This window comes from Pieris brassicae, chromosome 13 (assembly GCF_905147105.1).
Source record: "Pieris brassicae chromosome 13, ilPieBrab1.1, whole genome shotgun sequence".
Taxonomy (NCBI): Eukaryota; Metazoa; Arthropoda; class Insecta; order Lepidoptera; family Pieridae; genus Pieris; species Pieris brassicae.
Genome location: NC_059677.1, coordinates 1739622 through 1758725, shown reverse-complemented (window position 1 = coordinate 1758725; position 19104 = coordinate 1739622). Strand labels below are relative to the sequence as shown.

The 19104-nt window shown below is 35.0% G+C and overlaps 1 protein-coding gene and 3 non-coding genes across 15 annotated transcripts in view; 1 reads left to right on the top strand and 3 right to left on the bottom strand.

Annotated features, from left to right (window-relative positions):
- Positions 1–19104, top strand: part of LOC123717656 (neurobeachin) — a 468381-nt gene that overhangs the window by 191341 nt on the left and 257936 nt on the right. The gene's annotated exons all lie outside the window — the stretch shown is intronic.
- Trnaa-agc lies at positions 13607–13679 on the bottom strand. The gene has a single exon. It is a non-coding gene; the product is annotated as a tRNA-Ala (tRNA).
- Trnaa-agc lies at positions 15862–15934 on the bottom strand. Its single transcript has one exon. It is a non-coding gene; the product is annotated as a tRNA-Ala (tRNA).
- Positions 17010–17082, bottom strand: Trnaa-agc. The gene has a single exon. It is a non-coding gene; the product is annotated as a tRNA-Ala (tRNA).

Below are 19104 nucleotides of genomic sequence, written 5' to 3'. Positions count from 1 at the left end.
AATAGATGAAGAATATAAAAAATTAATATATATCATAAAGAATTTTCTATAAATACTTGGCGTTGAACGGTGATAAGACCTAGCCCGGGTCTTTTGAGGGGCCAATATTATTTTTACACAAGACAGTCTAAAAATAATTGGGATTCGATTTTTTCCAGTACACTTTGAGATATATTATTGTCGTTGTCGCTGGTCAGTCATAGTCGATCGAAGTAAGACAGACATGTATGGTCGTAACTATACTACCTCAGTTACGTATGAACCCAACATTTATCTTTTTGACTGAAATAAATTAAACCAGTGGACCTATGACTATTGCCCGGCCCAAGATCTTTGCATCTGTTTCGTGTTGTATTCGTAATAGGCATGTAGGTGATGAGCTTTCTGCGCCTGACACACGCGGTCTTGGGTCCAAGACATGCTCTCGTTGCGTGTTGAATAATTCCACTGGTGCACAGCCGGGGCGTACACCCGAGCCACTGCTCCTTTTTAAAAGAGTTTCGTTTATATATAGCGTTGCAAATACCAACAGACAAATGTTTACTACGAGGTCATCAGTTTTAATACATAATAAACGGTATATATAATGTAGGTCTCGTACTCTGCCGAGCCTTTGATGCTCTTTAATATAATTCGATAGCTTCATGTGGTCACGGAGAATTCAGCAGCTATTAGTTTTAGCTACTTGTTTTACTTTGATATGTATATGTGTTCATCCAAACGGGCAAAAGCACACGTTAATTATAAAGTATATTGATGACCGAGGTAAAATACGTATATAATACAAATTCGTATTCAATATGATTAAATATTTTATACTTATAAATGCTATACGTAAATTACGAATATTTGTAATCGTTACTGTAGGTCTGCAATAATTTTGACAGTCAACACTATTGCAAGATTTTGGCAAATTTTTGACAATAAGTTTCATTAGGAGTTGCAACCATTACAACATGTTCCACGTAACATCCTAAGTAATTAATAATAATTAATAAATTAAAAACAAAGATTTGTCCTCTATGAGCAGGAGGCATGGTGAAAACGCACTTACATTCTCATGAAGGAAGCTAGGATATTTGGATAACGATAAAATCAAAATCAAAAGTTTTTGTTTCAAATAGGCCTTAGCAGGCTCTTATGAAACGTCTAGTTGCACGGTTCCAAAAAGTGGGTCTCATGGAGAAGAACCGGCAAGAAACTCCATGGACACTCTTTTCAACAATGGTTTAGCTTACAAAAAATGTTTATATCAAATAAAAAATGTAAATTCTACTTTTGGAAATAAAACGGGCTTTTATTATTATTGTCATTAATAGCAATTACGAAATTAATTTTAGTGAGTTAAAAACGTTTAGTTTATCAATTGTCTAATCTGCTTTTGAAACGCTTATTAGCTCAAAGCGCGTACAAATATTAAATCAAAAAGTTTATTAATAATAATCTCGTTAATATTCCCAAGTTGGAAATTAAAATAAACAACTTTCAAGCTTTATGGACCGTTGTTAATGTCTCTATTGAAAATGTGTACAAAAAATTGTTTGGCGCGATTTTTCGTTTCCAAGTCCTTTAAGTATCCGAAACTTGAATTAATTAAAAGTTTTGTCAACTCATTAGGGGCTGGCGCCACCGCATCGTTTCTTTTCTGTTTTGAGTTCACATTGTTTTCCAAATGGAGAAAATGAGAAAATTTATTTCGAGGAAGTGGGCGTTTTAGTAACTTAAGTACCAGGAGAGCTCAAACACGGAGGAGATGTTCAAAGCTGGGCCGGTGCAAGTAATTAACATAAGGGGCGCGGCGACACGCAAAGCGTGCCCCTGCATTATTCACTACTTGTCTTCCGTTGTTTATGCACACCGTGTTGAAAACGCAGCATATTTTTAACATAGCTTGTTTAACGTGCTATTTCACTTATAATCTGCAGAGGAATCTCTTAAAGCCACCGGCTCGTGGTTACGTTCATTCTGGGCGTATTACAAGCCTGCATTCTTGTTAAGGTATCTGCTGCGGTTTTATGCTCGCCTGGTATTTTGAGCTTGATCATGTAGATGGATTTTTAAATGTTTCTTCACCTATATAATGTAAAGTAACACCGCCGCCCATGGACAGAACATACACATACACTGCCAGAAGTGTCGACTGCGTTGCCGGCCTATTAGGGAGTCAGTACGATATTTTGTTGAAGGAACCTAAGACGTTTTAGTTCGGAAATAATAATCAATGGCACTACAACCTTTTTAGGTCTGGGCCTCAGATTCTGTATCTGTTTCATGATCATTTGTTAATCGAATAGGCAAGTACGTGATCAGCCTTCTGTGCCTGACACATGCCGACGACTTTTTGGGTCTAATGCAAACCGGTTTCCTCACGATGTTTTCTTTCACCGTTCGAGACAATGCTAAATGCGCACATAGGAAGAAAATCCATTGGTGCACATCCGGGGATCAATCCTACGACCTCAGGGATGAGAGTCACATGCTGAAGTCACTAGGCCAACACTGCTCATTGCAGTTCGGAAATACTCCGACAAACAAATAAATAATTACTTTGTGAAAGATAGCGAGAGAGAGATATATGATATTATTAAGAATTGTGTTTTTTGTAATCTTCCTAAATAACTATCACTACCACGACTAATTTAATACATTTTAACAATGTGTATTTGGTATGAGACCATGAGTGTAACCATGATGATGAGCTGACGTCATGAGGAGGACTTTATCCAAAAGGGTTCCATACTGCAGAACAGGCAGTAATAGACAACAATAACTCAATCTCAAGAGTCAGTTATTGTTATTGGTATCAAATAATGAATTCACCCACGTGAATCATTATTATTATAAAAGTTGCCTAGTGTCATTTGCGTGCGACTATCATCCCTGAGGTCGTAGGTTCGATCACCGGCTGTGTACTGTATATGTGCGCATTTAAGATTTTCTCGAACGGTGAAGGAAGACATTGTGAGGAAACCGGCTTGCCTTAGACACAAAAAGTCGACGGTATGTGTCAAGCACAGGGTCACCTGTTTGACTATTAGATTGACAAGTTATTTGTTGTAGAGCAACTGATTTATTTTTTATTTATTTATAAATTTTGATGGATCATCAAATGGTCCAAAACAAAATGCCAGGACACAATAACAGCGATGAAGGTTACAAAATACTGCTATCGTTACCGCTCGAAAGCGAGCATTTAATCGTTGTAAATACCAGCGTTCGACATTCTTGTTTATGACGTTCACGGCCTTTTAGCAAATTGCTATGTATGGCAACACTTTGAAGTTTATCCATCGCAGCCATTTTACAAAGTGGATTACGCTTTTTAATTCCAAAAGGCAAATAGAGACGCACATAGTATCAATTTCGTACCGTAAATCGCCCATGTATAGTGGCAATAAATTTTAACGATATTTTAGTATACTTTTCCAAATTATTGGGTTTCTAAAATGGCAATGGGCTGGTCATGTAACATATGGGCAACAGATAGAAGGAAAAGGAAACAGAAGAGTGGGAGAGGGGGCTGATTCGGTAGAAATAGGAGGAAAAGAGTGGCAGAGTATAAAGGCTGGAAAGGGTTGTAGAAGAAAAAGACATTCACCCAATAGGATTCCCTATCCTCTAGCGGCTATCATTTACTTATACGAATTACTAACAACATATTTTTATTATGGTTTATGGTTTTAGATTGGAAATGATTGAAATATTTTAGTGGATTTTGTTGAAATACAAACGACACAGCCCGAGATGACACACGATCTCAATGATGAGATTCACACGCTGAAGATACTAGACCAACACTGCCTAATAAATATACAGCAGCAATATTTGTTTAAACATAAACAAAAAACTCGTAAACGGAAATGGTTCCTGAGGTCCGCCATGGCTGTAAAAGCCTACATTTATTGCTCGGGTTTTATAATCCCTTTGCGAGAGGGTGTATTGAGGGTTGGTTTCTGCTAATGTAAGTAACACAAAATGTATCTGTTTAAAGGAAACTCTTCTACTGAAATAATTATAAATTATCATACGTTTCCAGTTCTTTTTATCCAGAATATTGTTACGCGTGTCTTGCGCCCCCTGACTTGGGACAGATATATTTAGTTGTACACTGGCTGAAGTCAAAAGAATTGCATTACTTGATATTAGATATAAAAGGTTACAATTTTAATTCAATTGTTTATATTTTTGTTGCCATCGTTTTAAGAATATTAGCAGTCGTGGTCATGGAGAGGAGAAAGGTCTTTATGACCTTATTTTTCGAAAAATGATCTACTTTATGCAACTTAGAGTAATTTATTAAATAAAGTTTAACAAACGGCTTTTATTATCATAGACATGAATACAAATAATACAATTATTTCATTGTACCTTATTAGTACTAAGATTATTACAGAATTTCATTAATTGTAATAGAATTATTACTATCATTGTTATTATATATTTTTGTTATTAATGGCTTTAAAATAGTGAAAGTTAAAGCTTGATGCCTGAAGGGCCATACCAAAATACAAATTCCAATCCTTAAAAGTTAAGAATAAAATAAAAAAATACAACATAAAACAGTAAGAAAAGTGTTTATATCATGTTCACTATAATTACTATCATCCTTAATTTATGGAGTCGATCACACCCTTGGTTGTCTAAAAAATTTTTAAAGTAACTTAATACTAATACAATAGGACTATTAATATAACAATTAAACTAAAAACAATATAAACAATTGAATTAAAATTGTAACCTTTTATATCTAATAATATATCTGTCCCAAGTCAGGGGGCGCAAGACACGCGTAACCAACTTGAGATACTGCAAGCAAGCGACCTCTTACCACGCCAAGTGTGATTATTTGGCCCACGTAGCCCCAGTCTCCGAAATTTCCGCGTTATTCTATCTCTAAGGACTTTAAAAATGTAATGTAAGTCCCTCCTCGAACTTGTATTCTACCATACCCAAGACAAACAAAGTTGGATACATTACTGGGTGAAATAGGTACTCCATACAACCTTATGTAAATGTATCTCGTAAATTTATTCTGAATACGCTCCACCATTAGAGGATATTTCTTTTCTTGTGAAGCCAATATCATAAATACATGCTTAAGGGTCTCAAATTAATAAAATTACTTTTGCGATAGCTTTGGTTTACAATGGCCTAACTACCAGGTTAACATGAAACTATAGCTGTTCAGAAAATACAATAGAAATTGGTCCAACCGCGTAACTGTCGAGTCGAAATTGGCCGGACCGTAAAAAAGCTCTCAACTCAACGGCCGTACCATCGTTGCTTTTAAACGACAGGCCTCTATTGACACTGCGGTGACAATATGTTTGTTTTAAATTGCGTGGATTTATATTAATTTTATAAAGGTTGAATTGCTTCATGGATTAACACGAAAATAACATAACGTACTATTACTTTATAGAATCATAATTTGTTTTGTTAATATTAATTTGTTTCATAATTTAGAGTCGTACCTTAATGAATAAAACGACAGAGCAGAGCAAATGCCTCGAGTGGGGTCGAGGCGATATTTTGACTTAGGATAGTGCGTTCAGGGGACGGAGGACAGTTCTGATTGAGTATTCAGTGGGGCATTGTGGTGAAGAGACGCTGAACTGAGTTGCTAAAAGGAATCAATCTAAATAAATACTGTATGGTAATCGTGTCTTTTGTGCTCACACTTTACCTAAATGATGGCCACTAAGTCTGCTAATGACGAGGTCCATGTCGCAGCCAACTAGCTTAATCAGGCGTTCAATTAACAACCTAGCCTCTTAACTAAACAGTGCCGTTTAACTAGTGGCCTCAAAGATATTCAGACAGTTGTTGATGACATTTCATTATTTTGCCTATTTGACTGATAATTGAAATTTATTACCACTCTCAGCCACTCTTAAACTCAAAACGAAACTCTTCTAACTGTCAATATGGAGTCGGCAAACCCCAACGTTGGTGGTATTTTCTAAAGTTTAATAGAAAAACAAAAAGTGTAGTGACAATATTAATCGGAATTTAGCCGTGACTGACTGAAGCAATTGGATTTTTAAAGAAATATTTTTATGACAGATGTTTTATCTGATTTATTTCTGTCACATAATTACTCTATCGTACTGTTATATATGTTTGTGAATATAGCTTTTTAAAAAAAACAAAATATGAATTTGGAGCAACCGTCTTGAGTAAGGAGTAGGATACAACTAACTAGGGTTAGAGCGGATGTTGGTTTTATAGGAAGCAAAATGTTTATGTGTTGAAAAGAAATAATGAAGTCAGCTCTAAGGCTAACATAATAAGGGTGTAACAGTACGAATGCCGAAATGTTGTTACAAACGCTACGGTGGAATATCTTTCAGGCCGCTAGTTAAACGGCACGGTTTAGTTAAAAGGCTAGGCTGATAATTGAAAGGTTAATTTAGCTAGTTGGCTTCGACATCCATATCAATGGAGTGGCGATATTTCTACAAATTTTAGAACTGGGAATTAACATAACTCGAGTGAGATAAAAATGTTGAGATGTATTATTATTACATTATTTTTTTGCGTTTAAGTCGCAAACTAACTGTTGTGGTCTCTGGCATAATTAACATCGCTGTGGAGCACTGCGTATCTGCTCCACAGCAGAATGCTGAGCCAGGGCCTGTTACAACCACAACACTCACATATTACACACTTTAAATGTTTGTTATTTTTTCTGTTTTGATTTTTATGATTTTGTGTTCCGTTAGTAATAAATATTATGTAAATGGTCTCGTACCGATAAAAGGTTCTCCATTATTTTTAATTATCAAAGACAAAAGCTGTCGATTATTAACGAGATGATGGAGAGGCGATCAAAGGAACCGCTTATTTATAGGAGCTTAATCTCAGAGGGTGACTGACGGTAATATAATTTGGCAGGCAAAGCTTTAGATGACAGGTTGGATGATACGTTTAATTGGAATTGAAGTCTCCCAAAAACCCGAAGGATTTTAATATTGATTCAATGGAAATACCAGGATGACAGCCGAATTAAGAGTTATCAATAAGTAAAAAAATAATGATTACAAAACGTTTGATGATTATTTAACCTCTAAACTTGATTTATTTTTAAACATATATTTAAAATAATAAGGTTGTAGCGCCATTGATTTATTTTTAATATATGTTTAAAAATAAATCAATGGCGCTACAACCTTTTTAGGGTTGGGCCTCAAATGTATCTAATCTGTTTCATGATCTTTTGTCGATCAGCTGTGTCTGACACACGCCATTGACTTTTGTGTTTGGGATGTTTTCCTTCACCGTTCGAGCGAATGTTAAATGTGCACATTGAAAGAAAGTCCATTGGCACAGAGACGGTCGAACCTACAACCTCAGGGATGAGACTCCCTCGCCGAAGCCACTAGGCCAGCATATATTCATGCACAGAACTATCTGAATAAAGAAAAGACGAAAAATAAATTGCTCGAAGATGGCTGAGCTCTGTGTAAGACAAAAAAGTTTTTATGGAGACAAAAAAGCGAACAGCATATATATAATACTAAAGTAAAATGTAACGAAGTGAAGTTCCCGGAGCAACTAGTTGGTTATAAAAAACATTCTTAAGTGTCAAATTGAGGTAATTTCCAAACACATCCTATAAGTAATAATACAGAATAAACCTTTTGTTTGAGGTTATTTTCACGGTATTTGCCACTTCCCGACATCACAACACAGCCACTTCCGGTGGGATGCGGAAATAGAGCTTTCTCAACTGATACTAAAGAAACCTTCAATATCTCCTGTTAAATATATTATACAGTTTTATGGCTATAATTTTAGGATCTATTTGTTGTGGAGATATTTTATTTGTATAAGGTATACCAAAAACATAGCCTAGTGGGAGTGCTATGCAGATGCTTTCGGGCTTCAGCCAATGCCTGTCATCTGGGGCGGTACCACTGACTCACAGAAAACCGGCGTGAAGTGACGCAATAAGTTTACCTAAGTGTACTCGCGTTTCGCATGATGGGAGAGATTCCCTGAACCCATCCCCTTTCCCTTAGAAATATGAAGGTGCAGGATAAACAGATAAAAAAAGTCTTTTGACATAATACTCTCCGTAAAAAAAAAAGAATATGAATCCAGGTACGCTTTACTCGATTGGAGCGAACTTTCTTATCTTCTTATCTTTAAACTCTTTTATCTATGCCGAATAAATTCAAGAAATGTATAAAAGAAAAGCTGTGTAAAAATGCTTAATACAAAGTTAACGATGATGTAGTTACAAAGGGCCTGGGACTAGTACTAGACAGGCTACTTCTAATTAATTTGCGATATTGGTTTTACAATAAGTGTTGATTGCCATACTCATTTTGTATGTTGATTTGCTATTTTAAAAGAGTACCGAGAGCTTTTAACGCCGGCTTTTTCTCTCGGCCTACATCCTTTGTCTTCTTCGCTGATGAGTTCAAATTTAATGGCGTGGAATGAGTGATACCTGTATCTTATAATTCCATATTAAAAAAAAAATTATAATAGCAGAGATTCAGGTGTGGGTTGAGTTCCACATATGCCTGTCACTTTCGGGGGATGCGAAAATGAAGTTCCATCTCGGATATTTAAAAACAAGGCTTAAACATTAAACAACTTTTAACACAGTTGTAACCCGTCGTTTTGTCGTAATATTTTTTCACTCACTCGTAGTAATAGGAAGTCGTAAGAGCAGTGTGAGCCTGGTGATAGTTTGCCTTAAGTCCCAAAAAGTCGACGTCGATGCGTCGTGTGTCAGGCACAGGAGACGGATCACCTACCTATTAGATTGACAAATGATTATCATCTGTGGCCTTTCGTTTGCCTTAGATGAAAGGCGTTATTAATATCAAGGCGTCTGATATTGAAGGATTATGATAAATAAATTATAGTGCGTCGTTTAGAAACATCTTGTTATAAATTCAAAATTCCATAGGTAGGTAACTTTTGTGCATGCGTAATGCGTATGCTCGCTCGTTAATTACCAGTCAATTCTTTGAAGTTTTAGACAAACAACTAACCTTTAGTTGTATTGATTAGTAAGGTTTTGTTATATATATGTACGACAATTATATGTTTTATTTAGTATTTAAAATTATCTTCCGAGTTGTTTTAAGATAAACTGAAATGAAACAAAGAAACATTAACTTTACAGATTGGGCACACTTACCAGGATAACATAGACTGTATGAATATTGTCGCAAATTGTAACTAAGTGGTGAGTCTGGCGAGACCGGGCTAATTCTCTGAATACAACTTAAAGCTATTGTTAGAACCGCATCCGCCCAACTATTTTGTTCCGTGTTAACTTTGGGGTTACTTTAATTTCCATTTACCTAGTGATAACTTTGAGGCCTATAAATAATTGTGCTTTTAAATAACGTTGATTTGAAAACGCTATATATAATTATTTATTTAGTAATCCCACAGCTAACAAAAATGTAAAATAAAATATAATAACAAACAGTTACACTAAAAATATTGGCTGAGACGGAATACATAATATTTAGAAAACTGTTCAGACAAAAGAGAACACATCAATACAAATTATTCAATACATTTAACTGAGCGATACCTAATTTGGCTTTGTGTGATTGAAATTTTGTCCCTACCACGGTTGATTCGAAGAGATTCGAAGCCATTAATAACAAACAAAAAAACGATACCAATGATAGTAATTATTCTGTAATAATCTTAGTAGTAATAAGGTAAAATGAAATAATTGTATTACATGTATTCATGTCTATGATAATAAAAGTATTTTGTTAAAATTTATCTAAATTAACTTTATTTAACCAATTTCTGTAAAATTGAATATAGTAGATAAATTTTTCTAAACATAAGGTCATAAAGAAGTTTCACTTCTTACGTGTGTACACTTTAGTACACACACACATTTTTTTGTATAGTTAGTGTTAATGTGAGGAACATGAAACACAGCACGATTACGAGTCTAGTAGGCAGAAACCAAAGGAACCAAGGAATATTGAATCATATTAGTTATGAAAAGAAGTAGAAAGCAGAAAAGTGTCGTGTGAGTCTCTCAGCATGCAAATCTCATCCCTGAAGTCGAAGGTAGGATCCCCGGCGGTGTACCAATATACGTTCTTTTTATGTGCGCATTTATCATTCGCTCGAACGGTGAAGGAAATCATCGTCATGAAAAGGCATGTACAGGAGACTGATACCGTGATACAATAATTACGAAGCTTTTTTGAATAGAAGTACGTAGAAGTAGAATAGAAGTTTGTGAAACTCACTTTTCTTGGCCGGTAAGAGATATTAGTATTGCCAGTCAATAAAATTAACCATTAAGGGGAATAATTTGAAGTCATCTCGGCAAACTTTATAATTTATTTAAATGTCTTAATAAAACAGTGCATACTAGTATTCAGCTCTAGGCTTAAATAAATGTATCACGAAATTAGAAACCACTGATATGATAGGTTTAATTACCTGTAGCTATTAATATAATATCTTTTTCTACCTAAAAATCAGAACCGTTCGATAATTAAAACTTTCCCATTATAATTAATAATGCAAGGAATAGAAATAAATACATTTTATTTGGATTTTTGTTAGATGTTGGTAGATAGTAAAAATTTTATTGTACCAAGACATTACAGAAAATAAACAATGTAAGGTTAACAATTCGTAATGGCGACAGTATTACCAATTTCATCAGCTGGTCAAGAAAATTGAGTGGAACTGAAATTAGTTTGCTTCGTTTGGAACGTGGTATTTTAAAAATTAATAAATTAAAAATAAAATAAAATATGTTTATTATGGAACATAAGATACAACTATCACTTATTCCACGACATTAATAGGTAGACATCCCTACTCATCGGCAAAAAAGACAGAGGATGTAGGCCGAGAGAAAAAGCCGGTGTAAAAAAACTCTTGGTACTCTTTTAAAATATCAAACGACAACAAATATCGCAAATTAATTAGAAGCAGCCTGTCTAGCACTAGTCCCAGGCACTTTTATTAACTAGATAATCGTTAACTTTATATTAAGCTTTTTTACACAGCTTTTCTTTAATACATTTCTTAAATTTATTCAAAGGCAGAGATAAAAGAGAGAATAGAAGAGGGAAGAATAACAAAATATCACCCGTATGTGCCTGACATTCGTCGAGTCAAAGGCGTACCGGTCCTCAAGTTGATTTCATTCTATACGAGCGTTATATTTAATAAATCAAAGGGTAGTTAGTCGAAAATAAATATTAAGATGCCTTTGATGTCTTTCCGGTACAACTCGAACGATTTCCTTTACGATGTGTGTAAAGGAACAAATCACCCACGGATGTTTGGAAGGTCTTTGTGGGAAATAATTTGAGTGCTTCTTTGACATTAAGTGTTCGTAAATTGGTGGTAATATTTGTTGATCGTTTCGTGAAAATTATAGCAATTATCAATAGGCGTCAGACCCAGATCTAAAGATTTTTTTAAAATATAATTGGGGGCATGAAGGGCAGTCCATGCACACCCATTTTTAGTGGATCCAGCTTTTGGATGAGGAGGAATTTATAGCTACATATTTACTAAAGTCTAAGCAAAAAAAAAAACATTCTGTTTACCCAACTGTGGCTTTATACAGGCCTTTAATCTGTTTGGCCATCAATCTATGGATTTACTCACTGTTACCAAGGGAAATTTCGCCACTGCTCACTCCAAGGATTTCTTAACAGACTCAATGCTGTGTCGTTAATAGCAGGCCATGTCCGAACCTCTATAACCCAGGCTAGATGATTGCCGGTCTTTAGCTCTTATGAACACGCCAGGCTTGGGTAGTTCGTGTCTTGTGACCAGGTGCAGAATCCTGCTGGACAGTCCATAGTTTATTTCCAAAAATGTATTGCTGAGAGGTTTCACAACTTGATACACTTCGGCTGAAGTTTTCACAAAATGTAGTTTTGTGACTTGATAAGCCATGACTCACCAAATTATCCGAGCTTCAGGTCTTGTTTTATAATACGTGACAGTGTCCTAGCGGGACCTGTTTTCCTCCTAATGTAGTTTCGACAAATCTCGCGTTCACAGCATTAACAGCCTTTGTTAACAGCACGCAGCCGCCCCGATCTTTTCAAGTCATCGACAGGTGAAGTGTTTTTGTATTCGTTGATAGTACGATATACAAACATACGGCTGAAGGATACGGCTTTTGAAGTGTCTGGAATATGACCGACGGCTCCATAACCACTTTGTGCAAGGCGATCACTGCAATCCTGTTTTCTTTATCACCCCATTCCATATTGTAATTTGATAATGAACACGAAAAAATATGTAAAATGGCGCAACGTCCAAAGAAGTTTTTAAAACGTGTTCCAAATTCAAAATGATTAAAAGGTTGAAGAAAAGAAAAATAAATAAGTAAAAAAATGGTCCCGGAAATCCCCTTATTAGTACTTATTCTACAAAATATGCTATGATCTCTAACCAACCAGGTCTAGAGATAGATAGAGTTAGTAAGAGTAGACTAACTGTAGTAAATCTATTAGTTTTAACACAAAAATGGAACGGTACATTCCATTTTATGAAGACTATATTCACAGTACTTGACAATTAATTTAAACGTCAACTGCACGATTCGCAATGGACCCTGAATTGTGCTAAGTGTGCATTTCTATGAGAGCCTTTATCATCTGAAAATTTGGCTGAATGTAAAATAGATTAGGGAAATTGTAATGGTCTGATATGTATATGGGCTTCTCTCGAGTTTCATAATTTTATATGGATATGTTCTTCAAAGACGACTAAAAAATTCGGAGGACCAAAAACTAGAAAAACTATTTAAAAGCTGTGTTTTATATCGTCAATTGGCAAATGCTTGTAAAGGGCTGCATTGTATCCATGACATATAAACAATGAATCATAATAAAGTAGCAGATATGGTATACTAAGGATGAAAAGAGAAGCTACGGGAGGTAGATAAGTTGTTGGTTGATAGAAGGGGAGGGGAGGGGAGTTGGGGTAGAATCACAGAAGGATAGATCAACATGGTGACTTGGATTAGTGGTTATAGTAAATAATGAATTTTTTATATGTATAAACGAAACGGGCTGAAGGCTCACCTGATGTTATGTGATACCGCCGCTCATGGACTTTCATATTGCAAGAAGACTCGCCAGTTCGTTGCCAGCATTTTTGGAATTGATACGCTTATGTATAAGAAATATTTCTAGCCTAAAATACATATTTCTATACGGAAGAAGATAATACAAATGTATGGGATTGAAGATACTTTGATGATCAGCTGGTACCACATAGTGGTGCGTGGATAACTCTGCTACAGATATGAACTCAATGTTATACTAAGCTTATTGCAACCACGAAATGGTCAGATCAGATGAAGGCGTGTTATTTAACATATATATATATAAATTAATTTAACTTAATTAAAAAACCTATTCAGTAATACCTATAACGCGGAGAATTCTGAAGGTATATTTCTGTAATTTATAATGATTTGTTAAGTCCATAATTAGTTTTGCGTGCCTTTGCACATGTTTCAATTGTGTTGTTATAAAATTAAACTAAATAACATTATTGAATCGTGCTCCTAGATTACTAATACACGATTTTATAAAACCCCAAATAAATAAATAAAATTTGGAGGCGCCGGGTATCGATCCCGGTACCTCTCGCATGCTAAGCGAGCGCTCTACCATCTGAGCTACGCCCCCTGATACACATTACATGTAAAAGTTATAACAGTAGCGATTTTTTAACCTCGAAACTTGCGTAAATAAAAAGTACGTGATACTTGTTTGTAGACTTTCACTTACGTCACGGTTAAATCACAATCTTGATTTAAGATATTGGCTTAAGTTGTTATCATTCTGATATTTTTTTAGTTATTAGATACTTCCGCTTTGTATCCATGCGTCACTAGGGAGAACCATCCAAATCCATTTTGATTTTCTACAAAAGATTGGGCATATACTCCCGACCTTTTGCTAGCCTAGGACGTTACATGTCTATAAGTGTACTTTTCTTAGGAAATATAAGAAAATATTCCAACTAATTTGAGACTAACCAACCACTTGGCTTAGTGGTTGGTTAGTCTCAAGATTAAGCCATGAAGGTCATAGATACAGATCTCAGCAGACAAACGCATTGTGTGACTTACTATAGACAAAAAATCGATGTCTTAGGCAGATAATTAATTATCAAATAAACAGGCAATCTGTCCCTTTTGCCAAAGCCTTATCTATTTTTTCTAACGCTAGTCCCCACATGGGACCCTGTGTTGTAGGTCTCTAGATCACAATTATTCCGAGGTACATCCATGTTTAAAACTCTTTTAAGTAGTCTTAGTGTTACATCTAATCAAACAAAAGTCGTGTAAGACTTATGCGTGAATGTATGAGTATGGATGTGTGCGTGTACACTCTGTATTTGAGGTTGTGACTGACATAAGTGTGGGCTGTTTGCTTTTGGAATCTCAGAGTCATAACAAAATTAAGAGATCAGATTAAAAAACAAAGAATTCAAAGGTCTTCCGACTAGAGTCTTTAAATATCGACTTGGAAAAAATGTATATTATTCAATAAATGATTATTTGCGTGAGACACTGTAGTTGATATAAATTTAATAAACTTTTATATGATATGTCCAATACAAATAATAATTGACCAATTCATATGACTAATAATGTAAAATGTAAAACCCCTTTGAAGACAAATTTGCGCGGCATTGTGTGTGACTATGCAAACTTACTATTGTACAACCTTTTTGTACCATATTCTTGCAATACAATATTATTATTATGTAGTAAGGCACAATCGGAAGAAGCGTTTTTGTATGTTTATATCTGGATAGTTTGGCTATCTCAGAATTCCTCGGGAGATTTCATTATACAGAAAATATGTAAAGATCATACAAACAGCCCTCAAAGCCCGGCAACGCACCCAAAATGGGTGTCCATGGCAAAGTCAAAAATCATTTATTCATATAGGTAACACAATGTACACTTCTGGACGTCAAAAACAGAAATGTAGATAAAATGCTTCTAATTTTACATTTTCTGCCAGTTCTCAATTCAAGGGCGTAGAACGGAAGGGAAGAAGTGGCAATAAACTCTCCGCCACTCTTTTTAATCGCCAAGTTTTTTTTTGTATTACACAACGTTTGTAAGGAGCTGCAACCATTACACCATGTTACACATGACATCAGCAGGAGGCATGGTGAAATAGGAGCATGCACTTACATTCTCGTGGGAACAACACGCAAATACATAGTCAAAAGTAACTAACATCACTGCATACACGAATGTTAGTGGCGCCGCACAACTTCCTCCACTCTCCCCTGTCATCGACAAGCCACTGCGCCTGGAGAGGACCTTTACCTGATCGGTTTAGCGACTATCGACCTCGAGGACTGATGACCTGTCCTGACCTGTCTCGGTGTCTACGTGTTACATGTCCAAAGAGCTCAGGATGCGTTGGTAACAAAGTGTTTTAGTTGTCAAGGGAATCCTAATCATCCGCCTCCAATACCTCATTCCCAGAGCATCCAGTCCAGTTAGCACTATAAAGGAAAATCAGAATTTAAAGTCTACATCACTCCCATTATCCGTCCCATACTGGGGTATTGTCTTTTATTTACCGAGTGTGACCTATTTAAATGGAAGTAAATGACTTGCGAATATTTGTGAGCCTTTGTGAGGGGCGCATGGAATAATTTGAATGCTTTGACATTAAGTGTTTGTAAATTGGTGGAAAATTGTATCCACCAAGGAGTGTTTATTGTTTACTACAAAGAAATTTAAATTATGAAGCAAAATGTTTTCGTATTTTCTTTAAATTATTCTACATACTAAATAATTCTATATAATTTTTAAAATTGTATAAAATGAAATCCATTTGGAGGCGCCGGGTATGGATCCCGGTACCTCTCGCATGCTAAGCGAGCGCTCTACCATCTGAGCTACGCCCCCTGATACACATGTTATTCAAAATTTATAATACAAGCATTTTATTTACCTCGAAGCTTGCGTACAATGAGACGCCATTTACTGGACGTGGTTTTAAAATATAATTTAAGTGAAAATACCGTTTTTGTTAGAAAATCATTAAAAATATGAAGAATTTTTACGGTTGTTTGTTCCTTTGATAGAAGGCGTTTATCTGGGTTACTACAGGTACCAATTATTTATTTAATTATTCGTAATCTTACAACATACATATTATTTTAAAAAAATGTGTGCGTGTACTAGTGTATACACGTAAGAAGTGAAACTTCTTTATGACCTTAATTTTCGAGAAATGATCTACTATATGCAAGTTTACAGAAATTGGTTAAATACAATTTTATAAAATTTAACAAAATGCTTTTATTATCATATACATGACTACAAATAATCCAATTATTTCATTTTACCTTATTACTACTGAGATTATTACAGAATTCAATTAATTGTAACAGAATTATTACTATCATTGTTATCGTTATTATACATTTTTGTTATTGATGTCTTCAAATCTCTTCGAATCAACCGTGGTAGGGTTGTCCCTTGTGAAAGAGATGGCGCTTAACGGAAAAAGGTGACGCGTAACCGAAAAATGTGACGGTAATTTTTTTTACAACGCCGATAAAGAAGAAGTTTCACTACAACAAAACACTTAGACAATATACAAAAGCCAAAACAGATTACATCGATCAACAACAGGTAGTTAATAAATTAATAGACAAACATATGTTTATTTTATTTAAGGAAAGAATCGTGAAAACATTTGATCAACAAATAATAGTTAATATTTCAAGTTACTGCTTAAACAAACTCAGTCTTCCCGCCTCTTCAAATACACACATCTTCTTTAGTGTGAATTGTATTCTTCTTCTATCTTCTAGCCTCATAGTTGGTGTCATATTATAAAACTCGAAAAATTGCCGAATTATGCAGCTAATTGAAAATTTATTTTATCAATAGGTTATCTATTCAGGTAGGATATATGCTACTTCCAATATGACAGTTAATAAATGGATAGTGTCTTATGAGACAAAAAAAAAATTGGAGGCGCCGGGTATCGATCCCGGTACCTCTCGCATGCTAAGCGAGCGCTCTACCATCTGAGCTACGCCCCCTGATACACATTACATTTAAAAGTTATAACAGAAGCCATTTTTTAACCTCGAAACTTGAGTTACAAGTACAAGAACTTTCACTTGACGAAATATTAATATAACACGACCACAGTTTATTATCACACTAACAAATCAAACAGACATATAATTGTGTTTGATTAATTACGTCCATAAAGCATGGGACGGGCGAGATATTGTTGTTTAGACATTTTTTTCTTCAGATTTCTATGCCTGGTGATTTTAGTGATTGAACAGTGCAGTTATCACTGGCTGATGTTGCTATAAAATTCATAATTTTATTAAATTAAAAAACAATATTTTTAGGTCTGGGTTTCAGACTTCTGTATCTGTGTCATGATCGTTTGTCGATCTAACACACACCGCCGACTTTTTGGATCTAAGGAAAACCAGTTTCCTCACGATGTCTTCCTTCATCAAGAAAGTCCATTGGTGCACAGCAGGGGTTCGAATATACGACCTCAGGGATGAGAATCGCACGCTGAAGCCACTAGGCCAACATTATTAAACTCAAACACTCATTAAAAGAATTCTTAAAAACCTTTTATCGAGATTCGTTGAAAATTCATCCAACTATCTGAATTAAGAATATAAAAGTTTGAAAAGTTCTTATCAGCATTAATTAGAGATCGAAGCTAAACGGACGTTTTATTTTTCAAACGAACGAGCACTCAATCGTTTATGAGAATTTTTATATCAGCAAATATTTGAGTGACGTCATTTCCCCTCGCTCATCTCACCCTAACCGCAGGGGGCTGCAGCATCCATTTTGCAAATAGAACTCCAATGTAATATGTGAGCCTGGTATTTTTATTGCATAAATCGCTTAGGATTAGATTTTGCAAGCTTTTCAAAAACACCATTTAGCGAACGAACTAAATATATAACAATAAATAATAAATAAAGTTTTTTTTTATCATGCACCTAGCTAGCTAACTCTAGTATAGTTCTGTAGCCCTATTACAAAATAGTAATTTTTTTACCCCATTATTGAACGGAACTTAAAAACTACGTACAGTTAGTTAGTTGCTACGAGTCGTACATTATAAGAACAGTTGTCGGATATATATATTGTGTAATTAATTGTTGACGAAAATGTACTAAACATCAGTTCAATTAATTACATATCAATTACGAATGGTATTTAAATATAGAACCCGGGATTCGTAAAATATAATATTAATATTTAAAATTAGGTTATAATATGTATTTATTGATTTGTGTGTGATATGTGATTTAATATTGTTATAAATTTGTCAAAAGAGTCTGAAGCAATTTGATGATTAATGAAATTGCAGTTTTAAAAAACCTTTTTAAATTAACTCGTTGACATCCTCACTATAGAGTTGTACTTCGGGGATTGAATGTTCCATACAAACATATAGAATAAATGTGAGGTCATCCACATTTTACAAGAGGAGTATTTCCTCCGGCGGCCCTCTCGGTAATTACACATGCAAAGCGACCTTTCCAGATGACAAAATGCCGGAAACAAGAGATTTTTTTCCATACGTATTCGTTATACGTCGATACAGTGTTTCTAGAAGAAATTATCTGGTCATTTCGTAATTTTTAAAACAACACGAATTTGTTAAAAACATTTGTTAACTACCAGGATAATTTGTAAGCTAACATAGAAAACCACATCCTGAAGTTAGAATCATCAATGGCGCTACAGCCTTGTTAGGTATGGGCTTCAGATTTATGTATCTGTTTCATGATAATTTTTTAATCTAATAGGTTGGTAGGTCATCTAGGGTAGCTTATAACTGACACACGCTGACTTTTTGTGTCTAAGACAAGCCGGTTTCCTCACGATGTAATCCTTTTCCATTCTAGCGAATGTAACATGCGAGCAAAGTCCATTGGTGCACAACCGGAGATCGACTACGACCTCAGGGATGAGAGTTGCAAGCTGAAGCTAATAGGCCAACACTGCTGAAGTTATCATACATACATTTTAAAATAAAAATTCACTCAATTATGTAGAAATATATTTTTTTT